Source organism: Mus pahari, chromosome 1 (assembly GCF_900095145.1).
Source record: "Mus pahari chromosome 1, PAHARI_EIJ_v1.1, whole genome shotgun sequence".
NCBI classification, from domain to species: Eukaryota; Metazoa; Chordata; class Mammalia; order Rodentia; family Muridae; genus Mus; species Mus pahari.
Genome location: NC_034590.1, coordinates 27,970,987 through 27,983,333, shown reverse-complemented (window position 1 = coordinate 27,983,333; position 12,347 = coordinate 27,970,987). Strand labels below are relative to the sequence as shown.

Sequence of the window (12,347 nt, the reverse complement as noted above, 5' to 3'; positions counted from 1 at the left end):
GAACTCAGAAATCCACCTGCCTCTGCCTCCCAAGTGCTGGGATTAAAGGCGTGTGCCACCACCGCCCGGCACAATCACATTCTTAACAAAAATCAACATTCATGTCAGTTATAATCCTTGTCTCTGTAACTGGTCATGTGATCTTGGCTGGTGTTTATAACTACCTTACTCTATTACTTGTACAGCCTCCTTCCTCAGCAAGTACCTCAGAAGATCCTGGCTCTTTTCTGGAGGAAAACCTGTACGTTCAATCCTGAAGGGTCTGGGTCCTTTGTCATTCTGCCTGGATTGGGTTGTTGTAGACTTTAATCACAGGACATGGTAGCACCAAGAGACATCCTGAAGTAGTGGATCTCAACCTCCATAACGCTGCGATGCGTGAATACAGTTCCTCATGTTATGATGACTCCCAAACATAAAATCACTTGTTGCTACCTCATAACTGTAATTTTGCTCCTGTTATGAATCATAATGTAGATGTCTGTGTTTGCCAATGATCTTAAGTGATCCCTGTGGAAAGGTTGTTTGAGTCCCAAAGGGGTCATGGGTTTAGAACCCCTGTCCTAAGGAATCTCCTGCACTCCAGACATGCTTTCTTATCTCCACTGTGGAGAAGCAATCCAATTTCCCCTTGGTAATTAGATCCATCACCCCACCTAACTCTGTTATTCCTTTCTTAACCTGCTGGTTTAAGGACATGAGAGGACCATTCCAGCTCAACAGAATATTTGTTCAGGGTCCTAGCAGGAACATCCCCTGTTCTGGAACCAAAACAGTTCTAGGTCAACAGAATTTAAGATTATGAAAAAGAAGGCAAAAAATCTTCCTAACGGGTCGCTAGGGATGATAGTGAGTAGAACTGCTCCTTTGTCCATCCCTGTGGATCCTGGCTTTGGGAGAAACTGTACCATATATTGGATGCTGATTCAAAGCATATACTGCCTTCTGGAGAATCCTGCCTCAGCCCTTCAGGATGCCACCACCTAATTGGTGCTATAACTGTAGCTACAAAAGGTCATCCCATCTATCAGGCCGGCTGCTTCAGGATGTCGGAGAGCATGGTAAGACCAGTGGATTCCGTGACTGTGGGGCTACTGTCGCACTTCTCTGGCAGTGAAATAAGTTTCACGGTCAGAAGCAAATCTGTGCGGAATATCCTGACTGTGGACAAGGCATTCTGTGAGTCCACGGATGGAAGTTTTGGCAGAAGCATTATGCACAGGAAAGGCAAATCCATGACCAGAATAAGTATCTACTCAAGGCAAGACAAAGCATTGTCTATTCCACAGTGGAAGTGGTCCAATGTAGTCAACCTGCCACTAGGTCACTGGTTGGTCACCTGACGAAATGGTGCCATATCTGGGGCTCAATGTTGAGCTCTGCTGTTGGCAGATCTGGCACTCAGCAGCAGCTATAGCCAGATCAGTGTCTGCCATGTTGTTAGGCCACTTTGTTTATGGGCCCACTGGGCAATGATGGGGATCACTGGGGAAAGAGGATGACTATCCACAGAATGCGACATCCTATCTACTTGATGACTGAACTCCTCCTCTGCTGAAGTCACCTTTTGATGAGCATGGGACACAAGTATCTTTATATCCTCCATCCATATGGAGAGATTTATCCACATACTTCTTCCCAGATGTCTTTCTTACCAACTTTCCAATCATACTCTTTTCAAGTCTCTGACCATCCAGCAATCCACTGGCTACAACTCATGAACCAGTAAACACTCACATTATCTGGCCATTTTTCCTTTCAAACAAAATGCATGACCATGTGTACTACCCTGAAGATCTACCCACTGTAAAGATTTCCCTTCATGGTTATATTTCAGGGCATCCAGAAATGCACATATGAGCATCCTTTGATGTGTTGTGGCAGAAAGGGGTTGTAATGCTACACCTGTCTACTTTGGGGTGGATCACGTATACCCCACTTTCAGTAAATCATACCCTAGTCTTCTCTTCCTCATGAACCAGTCATAGAGCACACCCCATGAAGCTACAGGTACATACTTGGCAGAAGACAGCATGGCAGTAATGGCAGTAGAAACCATAGCCATTTGGGAAACTTCTTCACATAAATTGTTTGTGCCTTCAGGACCTGATCAAGCCCAATCATGTAGATACCACTTCTGTCTGATAATGGATTGCTGCTGTACAATAACTTGGTGGGTCAGATAATACCCAGCTCATGACGGGCAGCTCAGGTTGCATGGTAACTTGGTGACCCACTGTCAAATGTTCAGTATCCACTAAGGCTCAATAGCAGGGCAAGAGATGGGAGAATAATTGTCTGCAGATGATGATGGGAGGCTTGTTCCAAAATTCCAAATGTCTCTTCTGTGATTCACCTGTAGGAGTCTGCCAAAGGCTCTAAAAAGCATTCCCATCTGCCACTGACATCCCAAGTACCATCGGGTCTGCTGGATCATATGGTCCAAGTGCAAGATCAGCCTGCACAGCATCATATGGTCCAAGTGCAAGAGCAGCCTGCACAGCATCATATGGTCCAAGTGCAAGAGCAGCCTGCACAGCATCATATGGTCCAAGTGCAAGAGCAGCCTGCACAGCAGCCTGGACCTGTTGAAGAGCCTTTTCCTGTTCCAGGCCCCACACAAAGCTAGCAGCTCTGTAAGTCATGTGGCATATGGGCCAGAATAACAGACCTAAGTGAGAAATGTTCTGTCTCCAGAATCCAAATAGGCCAACTAAATATTGTGCTTCTTTCTTGGTGGTAGGAGAGGCCAGGTACAATAACTTATCCTTCATCTTAAAAAAGAAAAAAATCTCTGCATGTCTCACCCCATTAGACTCCTAAAAGTTTCACTGATATAGAAGGCTTTAGAATTTTGGTTGGATCTATTTCCCATCCTGTGATGCACATATATGTTATCAACAAGTCCAAAGTAGTTGCTACCTCCTGCTCATGAGGTCCAATCAGAAAATGTCAACAATATGGTGCACCAATGTGATATTTTGTGGCAGAGACAGATGATCAAGATCCCTTCTAACTTAAGACACGGGGCTGGGGAGTTAATATAGCCTTAAGTTAAAACTGTAAAGGTAGACTGCTGGCCTTGCCAACTGAAAGTAAATTGCTTCTGGCGGTCCTTATGGACCTGAGTGCCATATGGACCTTATGGTCCTTATGGACAGGCATTGAGAAAAGGGCACTTGCCAGACCAGTAGCTGGATATCATGTACAAGATGTGTTAGTCTGCTTAATCAGGACACCACATCTGGTACAGCAGCTGCAATCGGAGTCACAACTTGATTGAGTTTTCAATATTCAACTGTCATTCGCCGTGATCCATCTGTCTTCTGCACTGGCCAGTAGGATAGTTAAAGGGAGATGTGGTGGAAACCCCTCTACACACACCCACGCCCAACTTTCAGGTCCTTAATGGTGGCAGGTCCTTAATTTCTTCTCTTAATGGTCCTTAATTTCTTCTCTTAATGGTTTCGGGTCCTTAATTTCTTCTCTTCCTCCGGGGATACGACACTGGTTTTTATTCACTATTTTCCCTGGCAGAGGCAGTTCTAAAGGCTTCCATTTAGCCGTTCCAACCATAATAGCCCTCACTCCACAGGTCAGGGAACCAGTGTGAGAATTCTTCCAACTTCTAAATATATCTATTACAATTATACATTCTAGAACCAGAAATAACTACAAGGTGAGTTCAGAGGCCCACTGGACTGATTGTGAGTCAGACTTCAGCCAAAACTCTATTAATTATCTGACCTCCAAAAGCCCCTATTTCAACAGGAGGGCCATGATGTTTCTTTGGATTTCCTGGACTCAGCATCAATTCAGAACCAGGATCTAATAGACGCGAAGTCTGATTGTTTCCTTTTCACGGTGTAGTTATCCTTGTAAAAGAAGCTGTAGGTCCCTCTAGGGAAGGAATGGAGAACGTCAAATAAACTTTAGAGGTATTTTATCAAATTCCTTCCTCAGAGGAACCTGACTATTCCTTAATTAAAGTGTGTGTGTGTGTGGGGGGGGGGGTTATAAACCGAAGTCTGGAAATTGTTCACAGGATGAGATTCCTTCTTGCTATGAACTAATAGGCCATTAATAAAATGTTCCACGGGCTTGCTTATAGCTTGATCTTACAGAGGCAATTTCTCTGTTGAAGTTTTCTCCTTGCAGATGACTTAAAACTAGCCAGCACAGATACCATATAATATGAATATCGCACAGTAAAATTTAAACCACATATTTGGAATAATTCTGACTCCTGTTGGTGTTACCAATAAGCAACTGACAGTTTAATGACATAACCATATACACAGATGTCCACCCCTTGGGTCTGATAAAAACAGCACATCATGTGTGAGCAGAGAGACTAGGAGAGGCCATGTTAAGACAGTGCTAGACAAAAACCAGCCCTCCTACAACCTTGACCTTGGACTTCTAGCCTCCAGAACTATGAGCACATAAGTTCCCACTGATTTGTGGTATTCTGTGTGACAGGCCTCAGAGAGAGAGAGAGAGAGAGAGAGAGAGAGAAAATCACCCAGGCAGGGGGCCAGATGCCCTTGGGTTGTCAGATTAAAAAAAAAAGAGTGTGCACTGGCATTTTGATAGTTAGGAAACAATAAATGCTTACTGTAGACTCAGAGGTCTGTTTCTATAGTAAACAACTGCCTGCTCAAGCTCGGCCTATAAAGCCTGGTGCTCCACGTATCAGCTCTGGGTGCTGTAGCCTCCTCAGGCCCTGTGCTGAGCCACACATCACAAACCCTTTTGTGGTTTCGCTGATTAAGCAATATCAAGGATGCTCTGCTTCTCTGACTCTGTTCTGGCAGCAGCTCAACGTTCACATTTGTCTCCAAATCCTACACTTCCTAAGTTAACAAAAAACCAATGGAAATCTCCAATTGGGCCTGGTATTTTAATAAGCCGTCAACTCATTTTTGTTATCGAGTGTTCCAAAACATCTCTTCAAGTGATTTCCCAAGTTAGTCAGCAAGTATCTTCAAGGCTCAGGAGAGTCTTGCTCTGGAGGCTAGCTGGTAATCTGCATCGAGCAAGTGCTCCGCATTCTGTGAGAGACCCAGTCTGAGCTTGGAGCTGCACAGCGCAGGTTTCTTTACTTCGCTGTCTGGTTAAGGGACCACAGGTGAGCATCACAAGGCGCCAGGTAAGATCAAACAGCACCATAGATAGAGAGGAGGCTGAGTGTCTCCGTGTGCCCAGAGAAAGAGAAGGAAGTGTTCGTCATGGTGGGGGTGTGGCAGGGCTGCTGAGCATCTTCCTTCCCTCCCCATGTCACTCTCCTATGACTCACTCCTTCCATAGAGGTTCCTCAGTAAGTCCTTCTCATGGCCACTCCCATGGTGGGGTCATCCCTATATACTGATAAGATAAGCAGAATCATGCCCAAAGGCCCCCAGCTCAACTGAGAGCCCTAGGCATAAAGCAACAAACACACACACACACACACACACACACACACACACACNGNNGGGGGTGCGGGGGGGGGGGAGATCTAGTCCTGAATAATGTGTGTCTGTTATCCAGTGATGAGTAACTAGAATGCTGGGGTCAAGGCCAGAGTTAGCAGACGAAACTGGCCCAGGCCTAAGGCTCAGGAAAGAGGCAGTGTAAGGCTGGAATAGCAGACAGATCCATAGGAGTTGCCAGCAGCACAAGAATAAGAGCCCTACCCTTCTCCGTTCTGGCCCCACTGAGTCCTGTCGATGCTAGCGGGCCGTGAATGAGGCAGGCCAGGTGGATAAACTCAAGCCATGTCCTAAACACGATGTCTCATGAGAGAACTTGTACCAACCTACAAAATGCAGCTTGGGACAGTTCCATCCAGCCCTGATGCTACACACTGTGCTCCAAGCCCAGCATTTGCCTGCACACTATGCTCACAGCACCGCACTTGCCATACTCCTGCTCTCAAACGCACCAGTTCTGGGAGCCCTCTCCAGAGGGTCCACAAAGTCAGTACCCAAGGAAAACGTGAAATGACTTTTGCAAAGCTATAGTTAGACAAGCAGACAGTTAACCACACTTTGAAACAAAGAATGATGAATAATTAAACTACTGTTTCTTTACAAAACCCAATTATGACTTGATAATTTTCCCGGTTTCTGGGCAATTTCAGGCAGATAGCCAAGAACAGATGCTCTCATGTTGAGACAAGCTGTCCTTGGAAACTTCAGGCTCACAAAAGCTTGTGGCACAAGCTTATAATCCAAACTACTGGACTAAAAAGCAGGTGGATAACAAGTTCAAGCTCTGCCTGAGCTACAGAGTAATTTCAAGACCAGCCCAGGTAATTTGTTAATCCTGAGATTCACTGGAGAAAAACCAGTTCCACCATTTTGAGCCAAAATTGAAGCATGATTTATTAAAGACTGACCAAGATAGACTTTGGTCAGGGCCACTACCTGGAATTCCCAGCTGAGTGGCCCGGAGACATGTGTTGTAAGGGCTTTTACAGACAAATCCATAAGACACATACTTTCCCATGAGGCTTTATTATTTTCCAAGAACTACAACTGCCATCATCCCAGGAAGTTGCAGGTTAATTTGGGGTGTTACAAACTTAGCAAGACACCACCTCAAAAATTAAAACAAACAAACAAAAAACACAAAAGTTCCTGGGCTGTAAGCTGCACAAAGGAGTAAAAATCAGAACACCAGGACTGAGGTTCACCCTGTTTGCTGACCCAATGCTAGGAGACCAAGAAGGACAAGGGAAAACCGTGAGTCTAGGTATATGCTCACGGGACAGCAACCCAGGGAACACAGGCTCCAATCAAGAGAAACAGACACACAGAATATTTTAAGGGTGACCTGTCAGGTCTTGTGGCCTTCACAGGCACTATACTTATTGTGATGTACTTTACATATATGCGGACAAAACAACCATACACATAAAGCAAAAAAAAAATAATAATAATAATAATAATAATTTTTTTAAAAAGGCCATGCACAAATGTTGGTCTGAGTAGGCTATGAAACTAGAAGGAGACCACAGGAGGGGGAAAGAGGTGTTTCTAAGGAAGCAGGATGGTCAATAAGACACAGGGACAGAAGCAGAAAGGAGACTACTTGGGAAGCCATGCAGAGAGACTGGGGTGGAAGAAACAGGGAGGAAGACCAACAAACCAAATTGTGTTTGAATGCCATGGTGAAACCTGTACTTTGTACAGTAATTTATAAAACAAAAAGGAAGGAGTGTGCTTGCCTAACTATAGCACAAACAGAAAGATAAATGATGACATGTTCCTGTTAATATATGCAAGGCGTCCCGTTTTCTTCCTCTTCTATATGCAAATGAAAGCCCTTCTCAGAAAGGCAGAAACATCCACTTTCAAATGGTTCAAACTAATAAGAAATCACTTTTAAAGCCTGTCTAACTGAATTGTTCCTTTTCCTCCCGTGTTTAACTCCGTTAAACATGGAACTAAGTCAGATTAAGCAAAGCTTAATCTGCAGCCACTTTTATCATATATGTAACTGCTATGACAACGTGGGTAAGATGCTTATAACTGAAAACCATTAGGTCAAATGTTGAGGTGCACATCTTTAATCCTAGAACTCAGGAGGCAGAGGCAAGCAGATCTAAGGTCAAGTTCCAGGTCAGCCAGGGCTACAGGATGGAGACAAACAACAAACGAATAAGCAAGCAAGCAAGCAAGCAAGGAAGCAAAGGAACTGGAGAAATGGCTCCATGGGTAATGGCACCTGCTACTCTTGCAGTTCAGTTCCCAGCACCCACATGAGAACTCACATTGGCTATAACTTCAGCCCCAGGGGATCTGATAACCTCCTCTGGCTTCAGTAGGCACTGCACACATACACATGCAGACAATACTCACATACATAAAATAAAAATAAATAAAATTTTAAGAACCAAAACAACAGACCTAGTGCTACTAAAGAAGAAATTCACTTATAGTACTCAAAAAGTTCCAAATTTCAACTTCAAAAGCAGCAACTCAAAAGTTCAAAGAACAACCCTAACAACACATAAGTCAGTCTGGCTTGCAATATTACAGGGATGAGGCAATGAAATTGTACATGCCCACATATACCACACACGTTGGCCCTCATCCTCAGTTGGCAGCCACTAGGGCCACTCCCGTGACACGGTGGTCTCCTTGCCCCCCCCCGCCCCACCCCACCCCGTACACTAGGCTTCACGACACTGCACCAAGCAGCCTATGCACTAACAAGTCTGGGTCGCTCCAAGCTGCATTCCTTCGTTTTATTTTAACTGGTGTAATGCAGACTTCTGATCATGTCAATCCCAGCATGCATCTCCAATAGCTTTCTCTGCCCACAGCTGTGTTGTCTAATCCTTGTACTGTGGAATTCTGGTATGTCTCACCATGGCAACAAGTACACATTTCTGTCTGTCTATTTCATTCGTTCACTCATTCATTCATTCGGTGCGCACGTGTACCCATGTGCGTGTGTGAGATAACGCAGGAATCAGAAAACAACTTTCCAGAGTCCATTCTCACCTTCCCCGTCGCTGACGCTGCCTCTCTCTCTCTCGTCTCTGTACTGCTAACAACACACTGGCTGGCTCACTAGTTTCCACCTGATTCTCCGGTATCCATCTCCATCTCCAAGTAGGAATGATGGGATTATATATGACAGCCCTACCCCACTTACCCCTTACCTGGCTTCGACATCAGGGATCTCATGAGGCTTACAAAGCAAGCACTGTTGCTCACTGAGCCATCTCCTAAGCCTTTAGTATATATTATATACTAGGACTGATGCCAAGGATTTACATGAAAGAGGACATTTTCAAAAAAAGAAAGAGCCAGGTGATGGTGGTAAATGCCTTTAATTCCAGCACGTGGAAGGCAGAGAACAGCCTGGTCTATAGAGCAAGTTAAAGACAGACAGGCACAGACAGAAACAGACAGACAGACAGATAATCAGTCTCTCTCTCTCTCTCTCTCTCTCTCTCTCTCACACACACACACACACACACACACACACACACACACACACACACACANCACACACACACACACACACACACACACACACACACACACACACACACACACACATATACACTGTCCCTGCAGTTCCCAATGCTCCCAGTATATCTCTCAGAAAGAAAACACTAGCAAAACTCCAGTGGCTGACCAATTTGACCATACTTGGATGACTGGCATGGGTCTCCCTTGTGGGGACAGGGGTGGGCTTCTTATAATATCATTAGAATTGTTCCTCCATTGGTCGTCTCTTGTGCTTAGGAGAACAGTGACACCCCAGACATGGGGGCTGGCAGTGTCCAGAATAGACTGCTGGCCAGTCTTCATTTACAGAAAGCAGAAGCTGAGCCTTGAGGCATCGAGTAGATTGCTCCAGCCGCCCACTGAGCAGCTTCGAGGTCAGCATGAGTTCACAGGGTTCCCTTTCACCCATGGACCACCTCCACAACCTTGACTCAGCCTGAACACAGGAAACAGCCTGTGTCAGCCTGAATGCTCAGACAGAAGAACTGTGGTGCATCTGCTCCACTCAGAAGAGCAGGTCTACACTCACGCACCAGGCACCACCCTGAGATCATCACCAAGCATCCCCCAGTGCTCATCACTACAGCCAGAAGTTATGTTTTCTCCAGGAAGGAACTGCCTGATGCCTGTCACTAACAGGCGATGGATCTATCTGCAAGCTCCTATGTCTTAGCAAGCATACAGCTCAGAACACCATCCTCATACAATCAATATCCCCCAGTCCCCACTTCTCCCTTGCTACCCTCACAGCTCCCTAGAGCAGCAAACTACAGGTTTTGGTACATGGCAACCACTTGATTCATGTTCTAGTAAGCTTTTTGTCAACTTGACATAGCTAAGCTCATCTATGAAGAGGGACCTCAATTGAGAAGATGTCTCCATCAGATTGCTTCTTGATGAATGATTGATGTGGGAGGGTACATCCCACTGATTGTGGTATCACTCCTGGGCAGGTGGTCCTGAGTGGTATAAGAAAGCACATGGATCTCTGTGAGTTCAAGGCCAGCCTACTATACTTAGTGATTTCCAGGACAGCCAAGACTTTATCTGCCTCAAAAATAAAATAAAAGAAAGCAGGCTACGCAAGCCATGGGAAGCAAGCTTGGTTATAGCATTCCTCCCTGGCTTTTGCTTCAGTTCCCGCCTCCATCTTCCTGCCCTGACTGCCCTCAGTGACAGACTGTGACAGGAAATGAAAGCCATACAAACCCCTTTCTCCCCAGATTGCTTTTAGTTATGGTGTTTTATTCGCAGGACTAGAAAGCAAGCTAGTAGTCTGTCCCTGGCAATCACATTACCAGTTCAAGCCCTTTTTTGACTCTTCCTTCCTCTTACCCAGAAAGGGCACAGTTCTATTGGACAGGACAGCCTTTTACCATCCACAGCCAGCCTCTTCTCTCTAGGCACTGCCACAAGAAGCATCAGCCCTCCATGGTCCTTGGGCCAGCTTCCATCCAGGATTTCCTAAGATCACCAATAACCTGTCTGTGACCCAATAAAAGGCCCATTGATTCCACAGTCAATTCCCAAATACCTACCAAGGTTCCTACCCGCAGGCTATGTGGGTTGAACCTATCCATTAGCGTCAACATCTCCCTCTTCCAGGGACCAAGACACTCCACACACCTCACAGGGCACAGAGTCTCACAAGAGACTGTCCCAGAGATGCCAATGCTACAACTACCACAGTGCACCTCTCCCCCAACAATGACCCAAAAGGAGGGGACCTAGAGGAAGAAGGTTTTGTAGATATTGCTGCAGCTGTTTGGGTTTTAGGTGAACCCTAATTCTAATCACCCAGCTGGCCCCCTGCTGGCTTTCCCAAGAGCGGTTCCCAGGTGCTTAGCCATCTATCAGCAGGGTAAGCGAAGAGAACACATCACTCACAAAGTTCCTGCGAGTCATCACCATTAAAATACCTGCCCACAGAGAGCGCCTAAGAAAGAGACACTTCGCCAGGCCCAGGCGTGGTGGCGCACGCCTTTAATCCCAGCACTCGGGAGGGAGAGGCAGGTGGATTTCTGAGTTCGAGGCCAGCCTGGTCTACAAAGTGAGTTCCAGGACAGCCAGGGCTATACAGAGAAACCCAAAAAACAACAACAACAACAAAAAACAACAACAACAACAACAACAACAACAAAAAAAAAAAAACCAAAAAGAAAAATGCTGGTGAGGATGTAGAGACATGAGAATCCTTAGATGACACTGAGCTGGTCCAGTCACTATGGAACAGTACACGGTTCCTCAAAAAAAGAATTAAAGATAGGTCTACCACAAGATCCAACAATTCCACTACTGAGTATTTAATCCAAGGAATTAATAACACTGTCAAAAAAGCAACTAGAATCCTGCTTATTTTTTTTATCACTGCCTATAATAACTGCTCTTTAATCTGCATTCCTCTTACTGCCTCTATGACTGGGCACATTCCTACACATTCCTATACAGTAGCCAGTTTGCGGCCTGCAGCCCCATCCCTTTCCAATGGCTTGCTGGTGTGGGCTGGCTGCTGCTTTGTTCTGAATCCCCTTCTTCACCCATTCATGAAGTCACTCACTACACTTCTGACATGACAACTTTGGCAGAACTGCAGCAAACTTGTTTCCAGGCCAAGCTACTTGCTTTTCCATTTTGCTTGCTTTTTCGGAAACTTAACTTCTGTTTTCTTGGGGGGCTGGGGGAGCTGGAGACTGAACTGAGGAGATATTGCAAGGTCTAAGGCTTTTACCATGCCAAATGTTTCAGCCTTCCACTCTGGAATTTCCTCTTTCATTTCTAAATTTACCAAACAGTGCCAGCCCTGGACCCAGGGAGGAAGTGGTTTCTAATAGTCCACAACTCAGCAAACTGTTGATGTCACTCTCAGAAGCCAAAAAAAACAAAAAAAAAAAANAAAAAAAAAAAAAAACTCTCATGTCAGACAGTGTTAAAGCAATGAGTAATTCCAGAGAATTAATTTAAAAGTAAAATTTGGATCTAAGTTCAATAAATTGATGATGAGATGTGTGTATTGATATATTCTAGAACATATATGTTGTCCTAGTATGCTTTTTAATGCTGTGATAGACACCATGACTAAAGAAACCTAGGAGGAAAGGGTTTATGTAAGTTCCAGGTACCAGCCCATCACAAGCAAAGTCAGGAATCTGGAGACAGGAACCAATGCAGAGACTGTGGGGGAATTCCACTTACTGGTTTGTTCCCTGTGACTTACTCACCCTGTTTTTTTGAATGCCCAGGGATGGCCCCTCAGTGGACAGGGCCCTCCTCATTAGTCAGTGCTCAAGAAAACGTCCCATATAGCCGGGCGTGGTGGCGCACGCCTTTAATCCCAGC

The 12,347-nt window shown here is 45.3% G+C and overlaps 1 protein-coding gene and 1 pseudogene across 2 annotated transcripts in view; both read right to left on the bottom strand.

The window, feature by feature from the left end:
• The window catches only part of Cyfip1 (cytoplasmic FMR1 interacting protein 1), an 89,412-nt gene that overhangs the window by 65,787 nt on the left and 11,278 nt on the right, over positions 1-12,347 (bottom strand). The window lies entirely within an intron of this gene.
• LOC110337037 overlaps positions 741-12,347 on the bottom strand; it is a 22,521-nt pseudogene continuing 10,914 nt past the window's right edge.